Source organism: Triticum dicoccoides, chromosome 1B, assembly GCF_002162155.2.
Source record: "Triticum dicoccoides isolate Atlit2015 ecotype Zavitan chromosome 1B, WEW_v2.0, whole genome shotgun sequence".
Classification (NCBI taxonomy): domain Eukaryota; kingdom Viridiplantae; phylum Streptophyta; class Magnoliopsida; order Poales; family Poaceae; genus Triticum; species Triticum dicoccoides.
Genome location: NC_041381.1, coordinates 48,016,451 through 48,042,780, shown reverse-complemented (window position 1 = coordinate 48,042,780; position 26,330 = coordinate 48,016,451). Strand labels below are relative to the sequence as shown.

At 49.8% G+C, this 26,330-nt stretch overlaps 1 pseudogene; it reads right to left on the bottom strand.

Annotated features, from left to right (window-relative positions):
* LOC119350095 overlaps positions 1-26,330 on the bottom strand; it is a 71,666-nt pseudogene that overhangs the window by 629 nt on the left and 44,707 nt on the right.

Genomic DNA, 26,330 nt, shown 5'->3' with positions numbered 1-26,330 from the left:
CTCCACAGGCAGAAGGGTTGGCACCCCTGTAACTCTCACACATATAATCCAGTCGACCGCCTCCAGGCACCGAGACGTAGGGCTGTTACTTCCTCCGAGAAGGGCCTGAACTCGTAAAACTCTTGTGTGTACAACTACTCCATAGCTAGGATCTTGCCTCTCCTTAGTACCCTCCTACACTACTGTCGGACTTAGAACCACGACAGTTGGCGCCCACCGTGGGACAGGTATCTTATCGACTTATTAGAGAAGTTGCAATTTTTCCAATTCCCTTCATCATGGTTTCAGGCGGAGTTTTGGTTGAGGGCCGCGAGATCCATCTCGGCGCGTTCACGTTCGTCGCCGACAAATCTGCCTGGCTGCAGGAGGCTCCGCTCGACGTCGACGCGCTCCCAGTCCGCGGAGGTACGCAATTTCGAGCGTGCTTCTGCGGCATCCTTCTGCGGCAACCGTCGACCCAGTATCGGCCGGTTTTTGTGTCATCCTCCCTCCCAGCTTCCCGCCGGCGCAAGCGCTCCGGTCGGTCGAGGCTTCAGCGGTGGGTGAGGCACGCGGTGGCTTGCCAGTCGACCACTGCCCAAGTCGCGGCAATCGAGCCCGACGAATCTCTCTACGGCCTGTTCGACCTATCGACTGGCTCCGCAGAGACTGCATCCGAGTGCGACAGTAGTGATCCAACGGCGGAGGTCCTGATGGTCAATGGACCACACATCCCCCCCGGCTTTCCCGATGCCGAGGAAGGCAACGGCGGAGGCGATCCGTCGCACGTCCATGAGGAATACCTCCCCGAGCCCCTCAATTTGCTGTAGAGGGAAGAACTTCGCCGCCGGAACATGGATGCGCTTCACACTCCAATCGTTGGAGAAACCCCTGAGGCTCGCGCCTTGGAGGACGCGCGCTTGGCCAACTTGCCTGAGCGCACTCGACTGGAGAACCTTCAGCGGGCACTCGACGAGCGTGCGCAGCAACGGATTCCTAACTCCAGTCGACGCCAGCTCTTTCCACCTCCGACTCAGGTATATCGAACTCCGATTCGGAATTTGGCAGCTGCAGCCCGTATAGCAGAATCAATTAGGCCTTCCCAGTCAGAGGCTGGCAGAGGCTTGATGCAGATCAGAGATTTGCTCTGGACAGCAGGAGATCAGAATTCAGCTGTATCGCAGTCGCGGAACAGGATTCACAGCAGGTCCGTGGCAGCGAATATGGTCCAGTCGGCTCATAGCCCCAGATCGCCTCCGAGGCGTGAAGTGCGTGGTGACCGGCACGATCAGTACAGGAACCATGAGCAGTATGATCACCGATTCGATCGCAACGATCGACGTCGAGCTCCCACTCCCCCTCTAAGGGGTGGATCCTATGTGGCTCGACAGCAGGATGATAGGCGCCAGCACAGTGGCGGACGAAGAATCCCAGTCGACCCCAGGGAACTAGGCTTTGATGCGATATCCATCATCGTTCAAGGTCTGGTCGACCGGAACAGAGCTCACAGAGAGGGCAACGACAGAGATGTACCCACCAGCAGCCGAGTGCATGTCTCCGGACCAGAGTGTTTCAGCAGAGCCATCCGAGCCGCAGTGATTCCTCCCAACTTCAGGTTGGCGACTGGAGTCAGCAAGTTCAACGGTGAGTCTAAGCCCGATACTTGGCTTGAGGACTACCGAGTGGCTGTCCAGATCGGCGGCGAAAATGACGAGGTGGCCATGAAACATCTGCCTCTTATGTTGGAAGGGTCAGCCAGGGCATGGCTGAATCAGTTGACACCCAGCAGCATTTACACGTGGGAAGACCTCTCCCGAGTGTTTGTCAGAACGTTCGAAGGAACATGCAAGCGACCAGCAGGACTGACAGAGCTGCAATCTTGTGTGCAGAAGTCGAATGAGACTTTGAGAGATTACATCCAGAGATGTATCGCATTGCATCACACAGTAGAGAATGTATCTGATCACCAGGCAGTTTGCGCCTTCAAGGAAGGCATAAAGTACAAAGAGCTAAGCCTAAAATTTGGTAAAACCGGAGACATGTCTCTAAGTCGAATGATGGAGATAGCCACCAAATATGCCAATGGCGAGGAAGAAGATCGGCTCCGGAGCGGCAATCACAAGTCAGTCGCCCAGGACACCGGAGGCGGGAATTCCAGTCGGAAGCAAAAGCGGAAAGCCGAGCCAGCCGCTCCTGGAGAAGCCTTGGCCGTGACTCAAGGAAAGTTCAAAGGGAAACCCAAAGGGCCTTGGAACCCCAAGAAAGTAAAGGACAAAGAAGGAAATGACGTGATGGATTTACCATGTCACATCCACACCAAGAAAGATGAAGAGGGTAATTTCATTTACCCGAAGCATACCACTCGACAATGTCGACTCCTGATACAGCAGTTCCAAGGGAAATAGTCCAAGGATAAGGAAAAGGAGTCGGACAAAGTTGAGGACAAGGAGGACAGTGACGAAGAATATCCGCAGGTCAATTCCACCCTGATGATTTTTGCTGACGTTGAGAGCAAAAACCGACTGAAAGTTATAAACCGAGAGGTGAATATGGCCGCTCCGATGACGCCCAATTATCTGAAGTGGTCTCAGACGGCCATCATGTTCGACCAGTCTGATCACCCGACGCACATAGCCACCCCTGGGAGGCAAGCTCTGGTGGTCGACCCAGTCATTGAGGGCACTCGACTGACTAAAGTGTTGATGGATGGCGGCAGTAGTTTGAATATACTGTACGCTGAGACGCTGAAAGGGATGGGCATTCCGATGTCCAGACTCAGTTCAAGCAACATGAGTTTCTATGGAGTCATTCCTGGCAAGAAGGCCGCATCACTCGGCCAGATTGCTCTCGATGTGGTTTTTGGTGATTCCAAGAACTTCCGCAAAGAAAAGCTGACATTTGAGGTCGTAGATTTCTAGAGTGCCTACCACGCTATTTTGGGCAGGCCAGTTTATGCACGTTTTATGGCTCGACCATGTTACGTGTACCTCAAATTGAAGATGCCTGGCCCTAAAGGCGTGATCACTATTACTGGTAATCGCAAGAAGGCGGAAGAGTGCTTCCAGAAAGGCTCAAAGATCGCCGATGCTCAGATGGTGGCAGAAGAGTGGCAGGAACACCAGAGGAATGCAGACCCGAGTGATTTGTTGCGAGCTAAGAAGCCCGCTACGGAGTCAGCGTTTCAGTCGTCTGGTGAGACAAAACCAGTTCACATCCACCCGACCGACCCCAACGCTGCTCCGACTCATATCTCCACGACACTCGACCCCAAATAGGAAGAAGCGCTCATCCAGTTCCTCCGTGAGAACTGGGACATCTTTGCATGGAAACCTTCTGACATGCCAGGTGTACCCAGGGGGCTGGCTGAGCATCGTCTGCGAGTCGATTCAAAGGCAAAACCTGTCAAGGAACATCTGCGACGGTCTGCCGTCCAGAAAAGGAAGGCTATTGGCGAAGAGGTGGCTCGGCTCTTAGCAGCAGAGTTTATCCGAGATATTTACCACTCCGAGTGGCTCGCCAATGTTGTCATGGTCCCCAAAAAGGACAACTCACTTCGCATGTGCATTGACTTTAAACATATCAATCGGGTCTGCCCGAAAGATCATTTTCCTCTCCCCCGCATCGATCAAATAGTCGACTCGACTACGGGATGTGAGCGACTGTCTTTCTTAGACGCCTATTCCAGGTACCATCAGATCCGTCTGTATGGACCCGATGAGATCAAAACAGCTTTCATCACCCCATTTGGGTGCTTCTGTTATGTCATCATGCCATTCGGGCTCAAGAATGCCGGAGCCATGTTCATGAGGATGATTCAGAAGTGTTTGCTCACTCAGATCAGTCGGAATGTGGAAGAGTACATGGATGACATTGTGGTCAAGTCACGGAAAGGTTCCGACCTGCTGACTGACCTCGCTGAAACATTTGCCAACCTCAGGAGGTATGATATCAAGCTTAATCCATCCAAGTGCACATTCGGAGTTCTTGGCGGAAAGTTACTCGGTTTTCTCGTTTCCGAACGAGGAATCGATGCAAACCCAGAGAAAGTGGGCACTATACTCCGAATGAAACGACCTGTGCGTGTGCACAATGTTCAGAAGCTTACTGGTTGCTTGGCCGCTTTAAGTCGATTCATCCCTCGTCTCGGTGAGAAGGCATTGCCTCTTTACCAACTAATGAAGAAGTCAGACAAGTTCGAGTGGACTCCTGAAGCTGATGCAGCATTTGCAGAGTTAAAAACCCTGCTTTCCACCCAGCAGGTGCTCGCTGCCCCGATCAGCAAAGAGCCTTTGCTGCTTTACATTGCAGCCACAGGACAAGTTGTCAGTACAGTACTTACGCTCGAGCGGGAAGAAAAAGGGAAAACCTTCAAAGTTCAGCGCCCAGTATACTATATTTCCGAAGTCCTGACCCCATCAAAGCAACGATACCCTCATTATCAGAAGCTTGTATATGGGATTTATATGACCACGAAGAAAGTTGCTCACTACTTCTCTGACCATACCATCACAGTCGTCAGCGACGCCCCCTTATCAGAGATTCTGCACAACAGAGATGCAACTGGTCGAGCGGCAAAATGGGCGATTGAACTCCTTCCCCTTGATATCAGATTCGAGGCAAAGAAAGCTATCAAGTCCCAAGCAATAGCAGATTTCCTCGCCGAGTGGACTGAGCAGCACTTACCGACTCAAGTTCACTCGGAGCACTGGACTATGTTCTTTGATGACTCTAAAATGCTGAATGGTTCCGGTGACGGGGTAGTGTTGGTTTCCCCCCGAGGAGATAAGCTCAGATATGTACTCCAGATTCACTTTGACTCCTCCAACAACGAAGCAGAATACGAAGCACTTTTGTATGGGTTGCTTATGGCCATGTCACTCGGCGTTCGTCACCTCATGGTCTACGGCGACTCGGATTTGGTGTTTAACCAAGTGATGAAGGAGTGGGACGTCAGAAGCCCAGCTATGACTGGTTACTGCAACGCAGTAAGAAAGCTGGAGAAGAAGCTCGAGGGGTTAGAGCTTCATCACGTACCCCGACTAAAAAACCAAGCAGCTGATGACTTGGAGAAGATAGGTTCCAAAAGAGAAGCCATCCCGAGTGGCGTGTTTTTGGAGCATGTTCACACGCCGTAAGTTCAAGAAGATCCTTTCACTGAAGAAGCCCCGCAGCCAAAAAGCGCCACAGATCCGACTGAAGTCGAGGTTCCAGCTGTGGTCGACTTAATCATGGAAGTTCTGGTTATCACTCCCGACTGGACAGTGTCCTACATCGCGTATATTCTAAGGAAAGAGCTCCTAGAGAATGAAGAAGAGGCTCGGCAGATCATCCGTCGATCCAAAGCCTTTACTGTCATGAGGGGACAGTTGTACAGAGAGAGTGCGACTTTAGTCAGCCAGAAATGCATAACACCGGAGGAGGGTCGAATGATTCTCAATGACATCCACTTGGGGACCTGTGGCCATCATGCGTCCTCTCGGACCATCGTGGCTAAAGCATACCGAGTGGGTTTTTACTGGCCCCGAGCAAATGAAATGGCGAAAGAGATAGTCGACAAGTGTGAAGGATGTCAGTTCTACTCCAACATGTCACACAAACCCTCCTCAGCCTTGAAGACCATCCCAATCGTCTGGCCTTTCGCTGTTTGGGTGTTAGATATGGTTGGACCACTGAGAACTGGCAGGAGCGGCTTCACCCATGTACTGGTGGCAGTCGACAAGTTCACCAAGTGGATCGAAGCCAAGCCCATTAAAAATCTTGATGCAGGCACTGCCATCAGCTTCATCAGAGAATTAATATTCAGATATGGAGTTCCGCATAGCATCATCACTGATAATGGGTCAAACTTCGACTCCGATCAATTCAAAGCCTTCTGCGCTTCTCAAGGCACACAAGTCGACTACGCTTCAGTCGCCCACCCCCAGTCGAATGGACAGGCAGAAAGAGCAAACGGCCTAATTCTCAAAGGACTGAAACCCCGGTTGATGCGCGACCTCAAGCACGCGGCAGGCGCGTGGGTCGACGAACTTCCATCAGTTCTTTGGGGATTGAGGACTACTCCAAATCGGTCGAATGGGAGGACCCCGTTCTTTCTGGTCTACAGAGCTGAAGCGGTTCTGCCAAGTGACCTGCTTCACAATGCACCGTGAGTCGAGCTATACTCTGAAGCCGAAGCAGAACAAGCCCGGCAGGATGCAGTCGACCTTCTGGAAGAAGAAAGAGAGATGGCCATGATCCGATCGACCATCTATCAGCAAGACTTGTGTCGATTCTACGCCAGAAATGTGAAGAGCCGAGCCTTCCAAGAGGGATACTTGGTCCTCCGAATCGACCAACAGAAGCCACATAAACTCGCCCCTACTTGGGAAGGCCCCTTCATTGTTACCAAAGTTCTCCACAATGGAGCATACCGTCTTTACAACGTCGATCGCCAGATTGACGAGCCAAGAGCTTGGAATGCGGATCTGCTCCGCCCCTTTCATACTTAAGTATTCACTCGGATGAGTTGTAATAAAAGTACTTCTGTAGTTTATTTATCAAAGACAAGAGTTTCATAATTTTACCAGTGATTGTTGTTACTTTTGTTCACATAAAGCAGTCCCCCAGCGGGTGGCTTAGCTGCGAATCCGTTTCGCCTAAGTTTGTAAAAGAAAATCCTACCAAGTGGTGAGCCAGCCTTCCACTCGGAGGCTTAGCTGCGAATCTGTTTCCCCTAAGTTCAAACAAAATCCTACCGAGTGGTGAGCCAGCCTTCCACTCGGAGGCTTAGCTGCAGTCCAAGTACTCGCCTAAGTTCAAACAAAATCCTACCGAGTGGTGAGCCAGCCTTCCACTCGGAGGCTTAGCTGCAGCCCAGTGCTCGCCTAAGTTTTTGAAAATCCTATCGAGTGGTAAGCCAACCTTCCACTCGGGGGCTTAGCTGCAGCCCAGCGCTTGCCTAAGTTTTTGAAAATCCTACCGAGTGGTAAGCCAGCCTTCCACTCGGGGGCTTAGCTGCAGCCTAGTGTTCTCCTAAGTACAAATACAACATGCGCTCCGCAAGGAGGACGAAGCGCAGGTCAACTGCTACCTTCTCCTTCCGAGCTACGCCACAAATACAACTTGCGTTCCGCAAGGAGGACGAAGCGCAGGTCGACTGCTACCTTCTCCTTCAGAGGTGCACCACAAAAAATTCCACCGAGTGGAGAGCAAACCTCCCACTCGGGGGCTTAGCTGCAGCCCAGCGCTCGCCTAAGTTTTTGAAAATCCTACCGAGTGAAGAGCAAACCTCCCACTCGGGGGCATAGCTGCAGCCCAGCGCTCGCCTAAGTTTTTGAAAATCCTACCGAGTGAAGAGCAAACCTCCCACTCGGGGGCTTAGCTGCAGCCCAGCGCTCGCCTAAGTTTTTGAAAATCCTACCGAGTGGAGAGCAAACCTCCCACTCGGGGGCTTAGCTGTAGCCCAGCGCTCGCCTAAGATTTTGAAATCCTACCGAGTGGAGAGCAAACCTCCCACTCGGAGGCTTAGCGGCAGCCCAGCGCTCGCCTAAGTTTTTAAAATCCTACCGAGTGGAGAGCAAACCTCCCACTCGGAGGCTTAGCTGCAGCCCAGCGCTCGCCTAAGTCTTTGAAAATCCTATCGAGTGGAGAGCAAACCTCCCACTCGGGGGCTTAGCTGCAGCCCCGCGCTTGCCCAAGTTTTTGAAAATCCTACCGAGTGGAGAGCAAACCTCCCACTCGGGGGCTTAGCTGCAGCCCCGCGCTCGCCTAAGTTTTTGAAAATCCTACCGAGTGGAGAGCGAACCTCTCACTCGGGGGACTTAGCTGCTGCCCAGTGCTCGCCTAAGCATGACGAGGCACAAGCCGATTGCAATCTGTGCTTCGTCCCTACCTGCAAAAGTGCATCACAAACACTGGTATATATTCCGAGCGAAGGGCAATAATCGTTCGAAGACGAATGCAAACATATTCAATGGTAAACCCAAGTTCAGATAACGTCTTACGGATCCGGAAGTGCTCAGGCACCAAGCCTGTTAAGGTTTATCGGTTACAAAAACCACTCGGCATTCAGAGGCAAATTTAAGGCGTCAAGCATAGAAGTTTTTTACCCCTCCTGCGGAGGACTGGAAGGCGCAACAAACTCGTCCAGGTAGATTCCATCTGCGATCCAAGTGGCTGCAGCAATGAAGGTCTCCATGAAAGAACGGAACTCATGCTTCCTGGTATTGGCCACCTTGAGAGACGCCAGCTTGTCCTCTCGCGCTTCCTTGCAATGAACGCGGACTAGAGACAGGGCGACGTTGGCACCACACCTGGCAGAAGACTTCTTCCATTCTTGCACTCGACTTGGAACTTCGTTCAGTCGAGTCATCAGAGACTCGAGGTCGTTCTAAAGTGTTTCTCCTGGCAAGAGTGTTCTGTCGATGCGCGATGTTGCAACCTTCAGTCTCGCAAGATAGTCGACCACAGCAGCAATGCAAGACTCAAGGCGGAGCACGTTCATGGAGGCTTCATCCTTCACTGGAGAGTTGATGGGATCCAAGCCAGTCTCCACTCGACTAGTCTCCTCTTCAAAGTTTTGGCAGAATTCTGTGGATACGATCCAAGGATAAGCTAATGTTCCTACAAAGTCAGTGATTACCAGTCGGATATAAGGGGTTACCTTCGAGCATGAGGAATAACTTCTTGGCGAGCCCTCCCAGATAAGCCTCTAAGTTGTTCTTCTTTCCCACCAGTTCACTAGCCTTGTCACTCAGGGCTATCTTCTCACGCTTCTGTTGGGTGACCTCCTTGTTGACCGCGTCGAGAGCAGCTTTCAGATTGGTATTCTCCTCTTCAAGTTTGCTGATTGAAGCCAACTTTTCTTCTGCAAGTTTCATCTTGTCCGAAGCCGCTTTCTGCGCCTCGGCAAGGTCAAGGTCCTTCTTCTTCAGAGCATCCCTTAGTTTATCTGCAAAATGACAATGAGATCAGACTCAAGAATGGACAAAAAATCAGGGCAGTCATCAAGGTTCTCACCAAACATACCTTTTGCTTCCTCCTTCGCCTTTGTGAAGTTCTCCTGGACAAGCTTCAGATCAAGTTCGAGCTGGATATGCTTGTTCTCCAACTTAGTATAACGAGAAACAAGCTCGCAAGATTTCTGCGAAAGATCAGTCGACGGACATCAAAGATAGGTCACTTCCGAGTGACTAAGAGAAAAATCGTAGCATTTCTAAGACTACAGCTGAATCAAAATATTCAACTGTAGTCTCGGGGACTACACCCAGTGGGTGCACTCAGAGTGCCCCCACTGGTTCTACCGGCTCGGATCGATCAGTCGACCGAAAGCAGCTAACTGTCATGAGTTAGACGCAGTTTAAAAAAAAACAAAGAATTCTTAAGACCATAGCCGACTACCAGTAGTCGACCACGGTCTCGGGGACTACACCCAGTGGGTGCACTCAGCGTGCCCCTACTGGTTCCATGATTCCATTCGACCAGATCGAGTGAAGAAAGTAAAAGAGAACAAAGTTCTAGACATAAATACTATAGTCGACTGCCAGCAATCGACCGTAGTCTAGGGGCTACACCCAGTGGTTGCACTCAGCGTGCCCCCACTAATCCAGACATTTCAATCGACACACCCACTAGGTGTATGACAAACATTAAGATTTTCAGAAGAAAAATTGTCAGGTGTCATATCCTAACAGAACAGGCGGTGTTCAACTAACCTGGACATTGCTCTGAAGAGCTGAACTTGCATCATAAGCTGCTTGGCTGGCAGCTCGGATCGCCTTCACCTGCTCCATCATGAACCCCGCCTGGCGTATGGCTTCCTTGGCAGCACCTGCTTGGTCCTCTGGGACGTGGTGTGTGGAGAAGAGAGAAGGTGGTTTGGCACTCGACGACGGAGGACGGGCACTCGTCAATGGCTCCGCAAAGGACACGGTAGCCCGAGCAATGTTTCTCCCCTCCGGAACCAATGATTCAGGTGCTGACACAACCTGAGCAGTCTTGCCAGTAGACGCCTTCTTGTTCCTCCTTTGCCTCAGTGGCGCCTCATCGTCATTGTCAGGGAGATCAATGATAATGCTAGGTGGAGCTACTGAGAAAGTTCAAAGTCAAAAATGAAGATCCGATCGACCGAAAGTGAAACTGCACAGATCATACCAGGATGGGAAGTGGCAGCATCCTCCATTTCTTGATCATCATGCCTGGCTGAAGTCTCAGAAGTAGCAGCACTGCGATTTCAGAAATCAGTCGGTCAGCGATCGAGTCGACCAAGAATATATCCATGTTGAAAGGGAAAACATGAGTTATGCCATTACCCGGAAACAGTCGGAATCTCCATCCTCATCTTTGGTAGGGCCTTCACCAGTTTTGTCGGTGCCGCTCAAGGTTGCTTTGACGCTTTCTCAGTCGGCGCCGGAGAAGTCGTCCGAGGGTGTTTGGTCGGCTGCCCAGTAGGCGCGGCTCCCTTGCCACGCTCGACTGTAGGATCATGGGCGAGCTTGGACCGTCTTTCAGTACGAGGAGGCTCGACTACCTCCTCCTCTTCCTCCTCCTCTTCCTCCTTAGAGCCAGCATCTTCATCACCCTCGTCGCCGTCCGACTCCCACTCCTCCTGGCTTTCGCCTCCGCTTCCTTCTTCTTCTTCGGTCTATTCTTGCGCCCCGTTGGGCATCGAGTACATCTCGGTAGTTATCTGGAAGACAACAAACAAAATTTAGTCGACCGGATTGCAGCAAAGCGGAATGATGAAAACAAGAGGCACGGTCAGAAGAATGTAGTCAAACCTTGTCTGGTTCGTAGGACTGGTCGAATGGCGGGATCCTCCTGGCTCCACGAGGATTGTCCCTGTTCCCCGTGATGGCGGTCATCCACCTCTCCAGAGTGACATCGTCGATCTCCTCCGGGTGGACCCGAGTGGTGTCTTCAGTGCTAGAGTACAACCACATCGGATGGCCCTGATACTGAAGTGGCTGAATGCGCCATCGAAGGAAAACCTCTAGGAGATCCATGCCCGTCACTCCACCGCGAATGAGCTGGACCACGCGCTCCATCAACATCCTAACCTGAGCTTTCTCCTCCGGAAGCACCTTCAGAGAAGATGGCTTGTTCACTCGGTCCATGGAGAACGGGGGGAGGCTAGTCGACTGCCCTGGCATCGACTGGTCTTGGCAGTAGAACCAGGTTGACTGCCACCCTCGAACTGACTCGGGAAGGGTCATGGCTAGAAAGGCACTCTTACTCCTCATCTGAACCCCGAGACCCCCACACATCTGGATTACTTGGGTTCTCTCGTCATTCGGGCTAGCCTTTTTCACCGTCTGAGAACGACAGATGAAAATGTGTTTGAAAAGGCCCCAGTGCGGCCGGCAACCCAAGAAGTTTTCGCACAAAGACATGAAAGCGGCGAGGTAGGCAATGGAGTTGGGCGTGAAGTGATGGAGTTGTGCACCAAAGAAGTTCAGAAACCCTCGGAAGAAAAGATTCAGCGGCAGAGAAAAACCGCGATCTACATGGGTGGCTAAGAGGACGCACTCACCCTCCTGAGGCTGCGGCTGCCACTCCTTCCCCAGAAGCCTTGCTGACCCACGGGGGATCAGTCCCTCGTTGGCCAGGTCATCGAGGTCCTTCTGTGTGATGGTCGAGCGGATCCAGGCCGACTAGGCGCTCTTCCCTTCGCCTTCGCCGTCGCCTTCTTCGCCCGCTCCAAAGCCGCCATCTTTTCCTTCACCATCGTCGCCGGTGAAGCGCGCAAGGAGAAGCGAGGCGGAGGTGGAGGCGAGCGTGGCGAGCGAGCTCGAGGAAGAGGGAGAGGGGATTGAGGGCGCACTGTTTGAAAAAACCCCGTCCGGCGCCTTATATGAAGTCTCTTCCGAGTGGCTGACTGGTAGGCCCGGGCGATCCTGTCAAATCCCGCAACAGTCGCGCGCGCGATACGTGGCGAAAAAGGTGGCGCAGAAATCGAGGTGTTCCTGCCTTATCCCATCCAAGTACTTTGGCTTCCTCCGCCTCACACGCTTCCCGAAATTCAGATCCCGCTAAATCCGCGAACAGCAGAGCAACTTGTCAGACTGAAGATTTCCTCTGATCTGTCGCTCGGAGATCTTCAAGTATAGAAAAGTCACTCGACCAATATCAAGAATGGATCAAGGCGACTGAAAAAGAAGTTGGTGCCGCCACCTATGGTCATTTGATCCAGAACAAGACATACTCATAGCATAAAAAGAGGGGTCAGAAGAATTCTCAACTCCTTCCTCACTCAAACCTCGATCCATTCGGGGGCTAATGATGAAGCCATGTACCTAGGATAGGGTCATGGACCTATCCAAAATACCCTTCCCAAGGACATCTCTAGAAGAAACTACCTTTCAGTCGACCTGGAAGGATTCCACTCGACGGACTCGAAGACACTCGACCATGAAGACTCACTTGACCACCAGGAGACCTAGAGTCACTCTGCATCCAAACAGTCTGTTATTAAGTAGTCTTTATGGCCACGATATCACTTTATGTAAGGTGTTACCAGTAACGTATGGCCTTTATGTACATTGAACTCTCTGCTACGTGGGCTGGCTGGGGTCCTGGCGCACTCTATATAAGCCACCCCCTTCCACAGGCAGAAGGGTTGGCACCCCTGTAACTCTCACACATATAATCTAGTCGACCGCCTCCGGGCACCGAGACGTAGGGCTGTTACTTCCTCCGAGAAGGGCCTGAACTCGTAAAACTCTTGTGTGTACAACTACTCCATAGCTAGGATCTTGCCTCTCCTTAGTACCCCCCCTACACTACTGTCGGACTTAGAACCACGATAGCTGCCTCTTGGGTTGGCCCTCAGTTTGAATATCATCTTGGCGCTCCTCTGGGATGCTGACAATCCCTCCCCTGTTAAACCCGGCTTGACCCCAAGCCGGCGCTCGAGGGAATCGCTGCTGTAGAGTGACTTTATCTTCCCAGGTAGCCATGTCCAGCGGCGATGAATTCCACTTGACCAAAACTTGGACGATGGAGTCAGAGCCACGACGGACCAACTGCTGTTGCAATACTTGCTCCGGCACCTGAAACTGATCATCAGGGGGAGGAAGATGCGAAAGCACCTGGTCTTGTGGATTGATCACCTTCTTGAGCAGTGACACATGGAAGACAGGGTGCACTTTTCTTGTAGGAGGAAGACGTAGACGATAAGCCACTTCGCCGATGCGTTCCACAATTTCAGAAGGCCCATAAAATTTGAATTCCAGCTTGTGATTTGCTTGCGGGGCCACAGATGACTGAAGGTAGGGCTGAAGTTTAAGAAATACTTTTTCTACAACTTCAAACGAGCGCTCAAAACGGTGCTTATTAGCTTGCTGTTTCATACGCTGCTGGGCACAGAGCAAATGTTGTTTGACTGTCTCCATAACGACCAGGCGATCATTGAGCCACTGTTACAGATCATCAGAATGGATAGTACCTTCAGCCGATAACCCAAAATGGCGTGGTTCATGCCCATAAATGATCTCAAATGGAGTTTTTCTAGTAGCTGAATGCCAGTTTGTGTTATACCAGAACTCACAAACGGGAATCCACTTAGCCCAGCGCGACGGATGTCCACTGACAAAGCATCTCAAGAAGCATTCTACTTGCTGGTTGACGCGCTCCGTCTGCCCATCTGATTGTGGATGGCGAGCAGAGCTCATGCGAAGCTGAACTCCAGATTTCTGGAAAAGCTCACTCCAAAACTTGCTAGTGAAAATGCGATCACGGTTTGAAAATATAGAGCAAGGCATTCCATGCAATTTGTAGACCGAATTCAGAAAGGCCTCAGCCACAGTTTCAGCAGAGAACGGGTGATGCAATGGAATGAAGTGCCCGTACTTGGGAAGCTTGTCAATGATCACTAACAAACAGTTAAAACAGCCAGATGTTGGCAATCCTTCAACAAAGTCCATGGTTACCATTTCCCAAGGTAGGGAAGGAATTGGAAGCAGCTGAAGTAGACCAGGAGAAGGAACTCTTTCAGGTTTGGCCTGTTGGCATACCAGGCAGCTCTGAACATGAGCTTTTATGAAACTTCTCATCCCTTCCACCGGAAGAGCTGCCTGATGCGCTTATAAGTGACTGGAAATCCAGAGTGCCCTCCCAATGGACTGTTATGAAAGGCAGCACAAATCTTGCTATGTAGTGTTAAGTCATTACCTAGCCATACACACTTGCTGTTGGAAATATGCCCTAGAGGCAATAATAAAATGATTATTATTATATTCCTTGTTCATGGTAATTGTCTATTGTTCATGCTATAATTGTATTAACCGGAAATAGTGATACATGTGTGAATACATAGACCACAACATGTCCCTAGAGAGCCTCTAGTTGACTAGCTCGTTGATCAACAGATAGTCATGGTTTCCTGACTATGGACATTGGATGTCATTGATAACGGGATCACATCATTAGGAGAATGATGTGATGGACAAGACCCAATCCTAAGCATAGCACAAGATCGTGTAGTTCGTTTGCTAAAGCTTTTCTAATGTCAAGTATCAGTTTCTTAGACCATGAGATTGTGTAACTCCCGGATACCGTAGGAGTGCTTTGGGTGTACCAAACCTCACAACATAACTGGGTGACTATAAAGGTACACTACAACTATCTCCGAAAGTGTCTGTTGGGTTGACATGAATCGAGACTGGGATTTGTCACTCCGTATGACGGAGAGGTATCTCTGGGCCCACTCGGTAATGCATCATCATAATGAGCTCAATGTGACCAAGTAGTTGGTCACGGGATCATGCATTACGTAACGAGTAAAGTGACTTGCCGGTAACAAGATTGAACGAGGTATTGGGATACCGACGGTCGAATCTCGGGCAAGTAACGTACCGTTTGACAAAGGGAATTGTATACGGGATTACTTGAATCCTCGACATCGTGGTTCATCCGATGAGATCATCATGGAACATGTGGGAGACAACATGGTATCCAGATCCCGCTGTTGGTTATTGGCCAGAGAGCTGTCTCGGTCATGTCTGCGTGATTCCCGAACCTGTAGGGTCTACACACTTAAGGTTCAGTGATGCTAGGGTTATTAGTAAGACTTGTATGTGATTACCGAATGTTGTTCGGAGTCCCGTATGAGATCCCGGACATCGCGAGGAGTTCCGGAATGGTCCAGAGGTGAAGATTTATATATGGGAAGTTGTAATACGGTCACCGGAAAGTTTAGGGGGGATACCGGTATTGTACCGGGGCCACCGGAAGGGTTCCGGGGGTCCACCGGGAGGGGCCACCTCTCCCGGAGGGCCTCATGGGCCGTGGAGGGAAGGGAACCAACCCTTAGAGGGTTGGGCGCATCCCCCCTTGGACCCATGCGCCTAGGGTTGGGGCGGAAACCCTAAGGGGGGCGCCCCCCTTGCTTAGGGGGCAAGTCCCCCCCCCTTGGCCGCCGCCCCCCTCTAGATCTCATCTAGAGGGGGCCGGCCCCCTTCCTCCTCCCCCTATAAATAGAGGGGCGAGGGGAGGGCTGCATACACACCTCCAAGGCGCAGCCCCTCCCCTCCCCAACACCTCTCCTCCTCCGCAGAAGCTTGGCGAAGCCCTGCCAGAGTACTGCCTCTCCATCACCACCACGCCGTCGTGCTGCTGCTGGAGCTTTCTTCCTCGACCTCTCCCTCCTCCTTGCTGGATCAAGGCGCGGGAGACGTCTCCGCTCCGTACGTGTGTTGAACGCGTAGGTGTCGTCCGTTCGACGCTAGGATCTTCGGTGATTTGGATCACGACGAGTACGACCCCATCAACCCCATTCTCTTGAACGCTTCCGCTCGCGATCTACAAGGGTATGTAGATGCACTCCTCTCTCTCGTTGCTAGATGAATCCATAGATTGATCTTCGTGTTGCGTGGAAATTTTTTATTTTCTGCAATGATCTCCAACACTTGCCCTGTCTGATAACTCCAGCTTTGAGAGAAAACTTGTTGTGAGAATTAGGAGATGTGGACAGCTATTGCAGAAGTTCCACAACAACTGAATCTTGCTCATAACTTTTCAGCACTTCTTCCAACCATGCGGGCTGAGCACAGGAAATGAGTTGTAGTTCTGGTAGAACGTCCCCAGTAGTTGCGGGACGTCTGGAAAGCGAGTCAGCCGCACTATTTTCGACCCCTTTCTTGTATTCAATGGAATATTGTAGCCCAAGCAATTTGGTTAAAGCCTTTTGCTACCATCTGGTGTGCAAACGCTGTTCTGACAGGCAGGCTAAGCTTCGCTGATTAGTTCGGATAGTAAATTCAGACAACTGTAAATATTGGCGCTAGTGTTCCACTGCTAGAAGGATAGCCAAATACTCCTTTTCATAGACTGAGAGTGTCTGGTTTCTGGGTCCAAGAGCTTTACTCACGTAAGAAATTGGGTGGCCTTCTTGCATAAGTACTGCCCCAATTCCTACATCAAATGCATCTGTTTCCACAATAAATTTCTTCGAGAAATCAGGCAAAGCCAGTACTGGTGTTGATGTCAGAGCTTGTTTCAAAAGCACAAAAGCTTGCTGCTCATTGTGTGTCCAATGGAACGGAACCCCTTTCTTGAGCAGATTAGTGAGTGGCTTGCTGATCATGCCATAGTGAGCTATGAACTTCCTGTAATAACCAGCAATGCCTAGAAATCCCCTAACTTCTTTAGCAGACACAGGTGCTGGCCAACTCTAGATAGTAGTTATCTTGGAAGGATCAGTAGCTACTCCTTGGCCATTGATAACATGTCCCAAGTAACTAATTTGAGATTGTGCAAAAGCACACTTTGAGAGCTTCACTTGCCACTGATGCTGCAATAACAATTTCAATACTTCTTCCAGGTGCTGTAAGTGTAGTGCATAAGAAGCACTGAACACTAGGATACCATCAAAGAAAAGCAACACAAACTTCCTGACACAGGGTGACAAGGTATCATTCAAAGCAAAGTTGAGTATATTTGGTCCCCCAGTAAGGCCAAAAGATAACACCAGAAACTCAAAATGCCCCAAATGAGTCTGAAATGATGTTTCATGCTCTTCCCCTGGGGCCAGCCTGATCTGATGGTAGCCTGCTCTAAGATCTAGTTTGGAAAACCAACAAGCCCCAGCTAATTCATCCAATAGCTCATCAATGACAGGAATTGGATACTTGCTCTTAACTGTGATAGCATTTAGTTTCCTATAATCATACACAGGCCTCTATGTTTTGTCCTTCTTTTGTACTAATATCATTGGAGAAGAAAAGGCACTGGTGTTGGGCCTAATAATGCCAGCATCTAAGATTTCTTTTACTTTCTTTTGCATTTCATCTTTTAAGGCAGGAGGTAGTCTATAAGGCCTGCTGGACACTGGTTGAGCTCTAGGGACTAAAGGAATCTTATGATCATATTTTCTCATTGGAGGAAGGCCAGAAGGAGCTTCAAATACAGGAGCATATTTAGTCTGGAGGGCTAGTATTTCAGGAGGAAGTTCCGATACAGCTGTAGTTTCAGTTACCAGCAAGGCTGACAGTTCCACCAGAGCATAGACCTGAGAAACTGCATCTTGACCCAATAGTGTAATCTGCTGGTTTGAGTACTGGAAAGATAGCCAATGAGCAGCCCAGTCTACCTGCATTGGACTGTGAGCAGCCAGCCAATCTAAACCCAAAATGCCATGGTAAGATCCCAAGGGAAAAACTCTAAAGTTGCTAACAAACTCATGACCAGCACAAGACCACTTGCCATTCAGCAACTGTTGAGAGCAGGGAACCATGCTGCCATTAGCCACTTTAACCATGTAAACTGGCAGGGAAGTTATGCCTTGTACATAAGTTGCTACTGTGCAGTCAAGGAACGAATGTGTGCTTCCTGAATCGACCAGAAATATTAAAGGTTGTCCTTGCAAGTACACCTTCAATTTCATAGTTGACACTGCTGGATGTGAATTATCCCCCAAAGCAGCTGCAGACAGACAGATAGCATTAGCTTCACCAACAGGCGTGTCTTCAGAGTCACTCACATCAGAAGGCATGTTCTGAACATAATCCAACATTTCTTGCACCACGTGTAACTGAATCTCTTGCTTGCAACGATGGTCACGAGCCTATCGCTATCCACAGATAAAACATAGACCCTTAGATTTTCTGTAAGCACGAAGAGTAGCCCACCTATCTTCAACTGGCCAGTACGAGCTTGATCTGTTGATTTCTTGTCCTCCAGTACTTTGCTTGCTGAAGATCGAGAGTTAGGATAATTCTGGCGTTTGCTCCCCTGGTTTGCACTGCTCGAGTATGTGGTAGGTTCACCCAATACTTCTGACATCAAGGCCAGTGCATAGGCTGAATCCAGGTGTTCAGGTTGCTGAATCCCAACCAACAAACGAACTGATGGAGTTAATCCTTCCATGAATCTGATGACGTAATGCACAATATTTGGATTAGTCTCATAAGCAGTCAACTGATCATATAGTTCGGAGAATCGCTCCACATATTCCTCAACTGAACTAGTCTGTCTGATGTTGAACATCTGGCGCAACAGGTTCTGGTGCTTGTTTCTGCCAAACCTGGAGTGCAGGAGATTGCAGAATTCAGTCCAGTTAACATGAGGAGCACGATGCTGGACCGATTCCAGCCAGCGCGCAGCTGTGCCTTCGAACTGTGCAGATGCAAACGACACCGGCCCGCTGACTCTGAGGGGTGTTCCACAATCTGAAATAATCTTCACAGCGAGATTGCCAGAGTTTGGGATTGGATCCATCGAAACGCGGCAGCTCAATTCGAGGGCCAAATCCCAAAGCATCAGACTGGAGCGGACGAAAATTTTCCGGGGCCTGAATGATTTGCCTCGACGGGTTGGGTTCTGACGGCATACCTCAGGCGGGAGGGGGCACATACTTCGGAATTGTTCCTCGGTGATCTGCTTCGCCGTGGAAATTCTCGGATCCTCCCGATCCGCTGCTCGGCGCAGCCTTGGGCGACACCATCGTTCCTCGCGGAGATGAAGGAGCGGTGGGGTATGCCGTGGTGCTTCGGCCCACCCCAATCTCACCGCAGGGTTCGTCGAGGTCGACACCGATGGCGAGCTTGGCGTCGTCGATGCGGCCCGATAGCTGGTCTAGCTTGCTGTCGAGCTTGGCGAGGGTGACGGACATCTCCTCGCTCCGCTTCACCGAGCTCTTGGTGAAGGCGGTGTCGAAATCAGCCCAGAGGAGTTCGTAGATTGCCTTGGTCTACGGCGAAATTTTCTCCATGGCCTCGTCGCGGTGGCGGTCGGCGAATCGTGCGTGGCGGTGGTGGGCTGCAAAATCCAGGGTTAGGAACGGCTCTGATGCCAGATTGTGAGGTCTAGGGTTTGTATTCAGGCCATCGCCATGAAAATCGAATTGCAGAGGAAGGATTACAGGAGATAAGGTTCGGCTCTCGCAGGAGCACTCACACAACACACGTTACGCTAGCCGTTAAGCCATCGCCAACTCAAACTATCCTCATTACAGGTATAAGTATTGCCGAGCTTAGGCCCACTCAGGCCCAGCCAGTCGAGCGGGTAAGCGAGGCTGCCTCTTGGGCCGGCCCTCGGTTTGAACATCATCTTGGCGCTCCTCTGGGATGCTGACAGTCTCCCTTAAGCAGACCACCCTCCCACCATTCTTTGCCACACACGAATTCGCCCCAACCACTAACAAGCATCCATCTGTACGAGTTCTTGCTTTTCCGGCAACACATCTCAGTTGGCCAGTCCTTCCCCTTCGACTTGAGTTTCACTTTCGTATTTTTAGCTGGAAGTCGTACGGCATTGGTATAGTCTTTACCGAACTCCTCGTGTTTTGCACGTACAAAAAACAAGTTAAAATGGTGGTTTGGTAGATTATGTCGGTGAGGTAAGTAAACTATATCATGTAAGTAACCAGTTCTAGCAGTTGCCATTTCAAGAGGAATGTAGTTTGATAATATCCACGGTAACCTGGAGCCACTTGACAATACAAATCATGCCACGTCAACAAAGCAGAGGTTAAGAAGATAAGAACCGGTGAACTCGAGTACAATATGTACTGCTGACTCTTTTTTTTTAGTGTAATCTCTACAACTGAACATGAGAAGCCTATTCTGTCTTGTTTAATAGTCCACACCCCCTACATCTCATAGAAAACCAACATAAAGCTAAAGGCCAAAAAAAAGGAGTGAGAGGCTGAGAGCACACACATAATAGTTACTCCCTAAGAAAACTCACATCCTTATATCTGCATCACTTAATTAAGTATTTTTCTTCAATGGCAGATCGAAAGTTCGCAATGAAATGGTTTTCGTACTTGTATAAATTGAAGCCTACAAAGAATTGAGCTTACAAATTTGCTTCTTCTTTAGTCTGCTTGAGTTCAATGTTGCTACATATAGGGGATACTTGGATCCGATAGCTTGCTATTTTTCATCAACTATCTCCGCTGAGTAATAGTTAGACTGGTTCTCCACGGTAGGATGAAAGAAGGTTGCTCAGAAGGATGAGTGTCCTTGCCATCTAGACTATCATGAGGAAAACCATGAATGTCGCTTTCCGGGGAAACATTTCCTCCTGCAGGTAACTTTGGTTGATCAGAACAAAATCTAGAACCTTTCAAATAGTTTAAGTATGGTTATATTTTCTATGATAGTATGATACCATGAGAAGGCTCCACTGTATTCACTGCTAAACCAGTCATTGCATCCTTTGTACCATGTCTTGAACGAATGTTTGTAACACCCCAAGGATGAGTTGCGTTTGCAAGTATATGGACCGTAAACATGGAACCTTCACTACCCGTTGACGGTACAAAGATGCACATATCTCCCACCTGCACATTGTTGTCACATACGAAGCCTAACCAATAACCTGCAAGCATGCCCTTGCCTTTTTCCATGTAGAATCTTGGATGCCACTTCTCGCTCTTGTCTGGAATTTGAAGTGTGACAGGCATCCCATTTTCATGTGGAAACTGTGCAGCTTCAACTAATGTGCGTTCCTTCGAGATGATCTGGTTATGTATGAATCGGATGTGATAATCATTGAATAATAAACAGATAAACCAAACTCAAGCTGAATTCAGAAAAAACATGTTTCAATTGTCCAGAGAAAAACATTTAATAAGGTGTTCTGAAGATCCACAAGAACTTGAAGATGGGAATTCCCCGCTTATAAGGTACACTAGGAACATAAATGTAGAGTACAACAGCAATCACACCAACATATGGTTCATATTATAAGCATGTGAGTTGGCGATTCAGTTTAGAAGAAGAAGAGTATTTTACCAAAAGAGGACGATGTGATTGAACATCACAATTTTTCATGACAGCCACAAATACAATAGTTTCAGGTTTAACTTTCTGGATAAGCGTGTTTACTCTCTCACTTTGTGCTCCAGATAGACAACTCCTAAGAATTAGCCCATAATCAGTTTCAGGAGGTGATAGCCGATCTTCCGGCTCCACAGACTCATATTCTACAAGACTGCCATGTCCTGTACAAAATTTCACAGGTAAGTAATTTAAGGTTTGACACATTCAGGCATACGTTAACATCGGAGCTGCTTCACATGCAAAAATAAATGATGCTCGTTTCTGCAGCATTACCTTCGATCGAGACAATATCAGTTATTCCAAGGCCTGGGCATTCATGTGGAATTTCCTGGTTGCCCATCCAAAGATCATCCGACTCCACATCCTCTTCTTCAGATGTATCCTCTTGTACTGTAACAGAATTCCCTGAGTAAGTTAAGCGAATTGCGGCGAGGGGTGACTATTAATTTTGATGCAAATTGACCCTACAAGTTAACCTGAAAATTCCTGAGATGGAGAAGATGTTACTGCCCTCTTCAGTTGTTTTCCAGGACGCCTTGAGGTATTGCTGCCATATTCACCAGATCCATCAGCCACAGTTGCAGCAGAGGACGAAGCTCTGTCTTCTGCACAACGTACACAAATGTTATTTTTTCTGACGAACTCCATCCCATTACAGAACTTGCAAGGATTGCCCATCTCTCATGAGTCCTGTAAAATCGATCAAGCAGAAATTATTTTAGACAGCTACATTCAAGAAACTGGTAAAATGAACAGCACATTTCGGCTAGCTAGTTAGAGCAACTCCAATGGAGTTTTGTCTGTTTGGGTCGGCCAAACGGACATCCATCCGTGTCCGCGTTTTCATTTGGGTCAGCCGGTGTGCCCAACACGGGGTTGACGCATTTTGGACATGACCATGCCGGCATTTCGTGGAACACCTGATGGCCCGCCGCTCTCCCGCGCCGCATCCCGCAGACGAGGTCGACACCAGCCCCGAGCTCCCGCCGCACCCGCTTGCCTGCGCGTCTCCTGCCACGGCCGCGGCCCGCCGCCCGCCATTGCGCGAAACGCCTGTGGTGGCCGCAGCCCCCCGCTTGCCTGCTCGCGCCAGCTTGCAGCGGCCGCCATGCCCGCGCGCCCCGCATCTCGCCGAGGCCTCCTGCTCGTGCGCCTCGCCTGCTCCTTCTCGTGCTCCTTGCCGCTCGCCCCGCCCGCCGCGCTAGCCTCGCAGCTCCCCGCGGCCGCCGCAGCTTGCCACGCCCGCTGTGCCACCTACGCGGGCGCGTACGAAGGGCGCCTGGAGGCGGCACCACCTGCTCCTGCTGCTTCAGTTCGGGCGCGGAGAGGCGAGGCCAGGTCGGGCGTGTTAGACTTAGAGATAAACTTATGTTGTAATCTCAACAAACTCTCTCTCCCTCTCGTTCAATTATCTATCTCTGTAATAACAGCCGTATCCATGCGATAGGCAATCTTGTAAGCCACGGCAGAGGCTTTCTGCCTCGATCAATATATACTCGCGGCTCCCTTACGAGGGAGTAGGGACGCTTCCATCTGACATGGTATACAGAGCCATCCTCTTCCCATCTATCTAGCCAGAAGCTCCACCGATCGCTAGAAACCCTATCGATCGCCAGAAACAAAACCATCCTATCGATCACCCAAACAGATCGCCATGTCTTCCTCCTCGGCCCCGGTCTCCCTCAACCTTGGAGCCCCTCCTGCCGAGAAGCTCACCAAGGGAAACTTTCTCTTGTGGAAGGCACAAGTGATGCCGGGCCTGCGAGGAGCGCAGGTCACCGGCCTCCTGGATGGATCCGATGCAGCGCCCCCGAAGATGGTGGAGCAGCAGCAGATGGACAAGACGACGCGCATGGTGCCGAATCCCTTGTATGCGCCATGGCTGTCCAAGGATCAGCAAGTCCTCGGCCATCTCCTGAACTCTCTGTCGAAGGAGATTCTCGCCCAAGTTGTGAGTAAAGAAAATACCCTTGATCTATGGACTGCTATTACCACCATGTTTGCCTCGCAGTCTCAATCTCGGATCACGAATCTGAGAATTGCCATCACCACCACCAAGAAGGGCTCTATGTCAAGCACTTCATACATCGCCCGGATGAAGAATCTGGGGGATGAACTTGCTGCAGCAGGCAGTCCCGTCTCTGACCCAGAGATGGTGGACTATGTCCTTGCTGGACTGGATCGGGACTATGATCCCGTTGTGGCAGCCATTGGCGCCGCCAAGACTTCCATCACTGTCGATGACCTCGTCGCTCAGATCGGAGCCTTCGACCAGCGGATGGAGATGCTGGGTGATGGCTCCGACGCCGGCTTCAACACCTCCGCGAACTTGGCGTACAGGGGGCGTGGTCAGTCTCCTGGCCGCGGGCGTGCACGCGGCAACAGAGGCCGCGGCCGTGGCCGGCGCTCGCCCTCCTCTTCTCCAAGCAGCAGCAGCACGCGAGGTGGTCGTCCCCAACAGCAACAGCAGCAACGACCATTGCACCGGGACTATCCCGAGTGCCAAATCTGCCTCAAGCATCACCGCGGGGGCGCCCGTGCGTGTTGGGATCGCTATGAGGAAGATGAGTACGAGGAGAAGGAGGAAAACGTCGTCACCGACTCCTACGGCATCGACACAAACTGGTATGCAGATACCGGTGCTACAAATCATATCACAGGGGAACTCGACAAGCTGACGATCAGAGACAAGTATCGTGGACATGATCAAGTGCATACTGCAAGTGGTTCTGGTATGGAAATCACTCATGTTGGTAGTTCAATTGTCAAAACCCCCATGAAAAATTTGCATCTAAAAAGAGTTCTCTATGTCCCCACAACATCAAAAAATCTTCTTTCAGTTCATAGGTTTACTCGTGATAATCGTGTTCTCATTGAATTCTATCCTTATTTCTTTTTTGTAAAGGACTTGGACACGAGGAGAGTGCTTCTTAAGGGCAAGTGCGTGGGAGGTCTCTACCCACTTATATCTTCTTCATCATCATCCAATAAACAAGCTTTTGTTGCTATCTAGCCTTCTTCAGCAAAGTGGCATAGTAGACTAGGTCATCCTTCATCAGTTATTGTTAAATTTGTTCTTAGCAAGAATAAACTTCCTCACTCTCATGAGTCTAGTATTGAGTCTGTTTGTGATCCATGCCAACAAGCTAAAAGTCATCAGTTGCCATATCCTATTTCATTCAGTATTTCCACTGCACCCTTGCAACTTGTGTTTTCAGATGTTTGGGGGCCAGCTCCCACCTCTGCTGGTAGGCATTCATACTATGTAAGCTTTATTGATGACTATAGCAAGTTTACATGGATCTATCTTCTTAAGAAATGATCTGAAGTGTTTCAAGTTTTCAAGAATTTTCAAAATCTTGTTGAGCGGAAACTAAACACTAAAATCATTGCAATGCAAACAGACTGGGGAGGTGAATACAAGAAACTGAATCTCTTTTTTCAAGAACTTGGCATCTCACATCATGTATCATGCCCCCATGCACATCAGCAGAATGGCTCGGCCGAAAGGAAAGATCGCCATGTTGTTGAAGTAGGGTTAGCGTTACTAGCTAATGCATCCATGCCACTAAAGTTCTGGGATGAAGCATTCTTGACTGCCACATATCTCATAAATTTGCTTCCTAGTAAAGTCATCAAATTTGAGACTCCCATCACACGTCTTTTTGGCACTACCCTGACTACAAATCACTTTGTGTATTTGGTTGTGCGTGTTGGCCCAACCTTCGTCCATATAATACACGCAAGCTTGCATTCCGTTCCAAAAAATGTGTGTTCCTTGGATATAGTCCACTTCACAAGGGAGTTAAATGCCTTGATGTTTCACCCGTAGGGTTTATATCTCTCGAGATGTCGTATTCGATGAATCTGTCTATCCCTTTGAATCTCTTCATCCCAATGCCGGAGCAACTCTCAAGAAATAAATACTCCTTCTACCACCACATCTCCAAAGCATTGATCATGGGGGCGATAATTGTACTGATCCAACTGATGATCCTACTAGTAGGACTGTTTCTTCTTGTGTGCAGGATCATGCAGCAGAAATCGGTGCAGAAAATAATCAAAACTTTGAAGAAAACGATCTGGTATTTTATGTGCCAGAAGGAGACGAAGCAGATGCAGAGCACGAGGCAGATCCTGCGCAGCCCAGAACTCCTGTACGCTAGGCAGCCTCGGATCGAACGCGCAGATTCGCGCCATGCAGGAGTCCACGCGGCCAGTTGGAGGGCGACACGTCACCGCTTCCGGACGGCGCGCCGCGTCCCGCACCGCGTCCCACGCCTGAACCGCGTCCCACGCGCGGGCCCGAGACAGCGACAGCGACAGGAGGATCAGGAGCCGCTTCGGGATCCCTGACCCACGCGCATGTGTCGGCCAGCAGTGCAAGATTTTCTGCGGCCGCTGCTCCTGATGAATCGCCCACACCACAGGCTACACGGTTTGAACCAGGATTTGTTGCGGAAAGCGAATCTGAGATGTCTTCAGGATCCCCTACGGCTGATTCTGCTGCAGCATCTCCTGTGTTGCAGATTGTTGCACGACGAAATCAACCAACTACAGTTTCGCGTGTCACGACCCGGCTACAGAAAGGTATAAAAAACCCAAAGGTTAGAACTGACGGCACTATAAGATATGGCATGTTGTGTATCACAGGAGAACTAGCAAAATTGGAAGATGCATTAGGGGATCCAAAGTGGAAAAGTGCAATGGATGAAGATTATTCAGCTCTCATGAGGAACAAGACGTGGCATCTTGTACCTGAGAAAAGAGGTAAAAATATCATTGACTATAAGTGGGTCTACAGAATCAAGAAAAAGGCAGATGGCACAATTGACAAGTATAAGGCACGTTTAGTTGCAAAAGGATTTAAACAATGTTATGGTTTAGACTATGAAGATACTATTAGTCCTGTTGTTAAAGCTGCAACTATTAGACTTGTGCTAGCTATTGCTGTGTCCAGAGGATGGAGCTTGAGACAGCTAGATGTTCAGAACGCGTTTTTGCATGGTGTTCTGGAAGAGGAGGTTTACATGAGACAACCACCTGGGTATGAAAGTAAGAAAACACCTCATTATGTGTGTAAGCTTG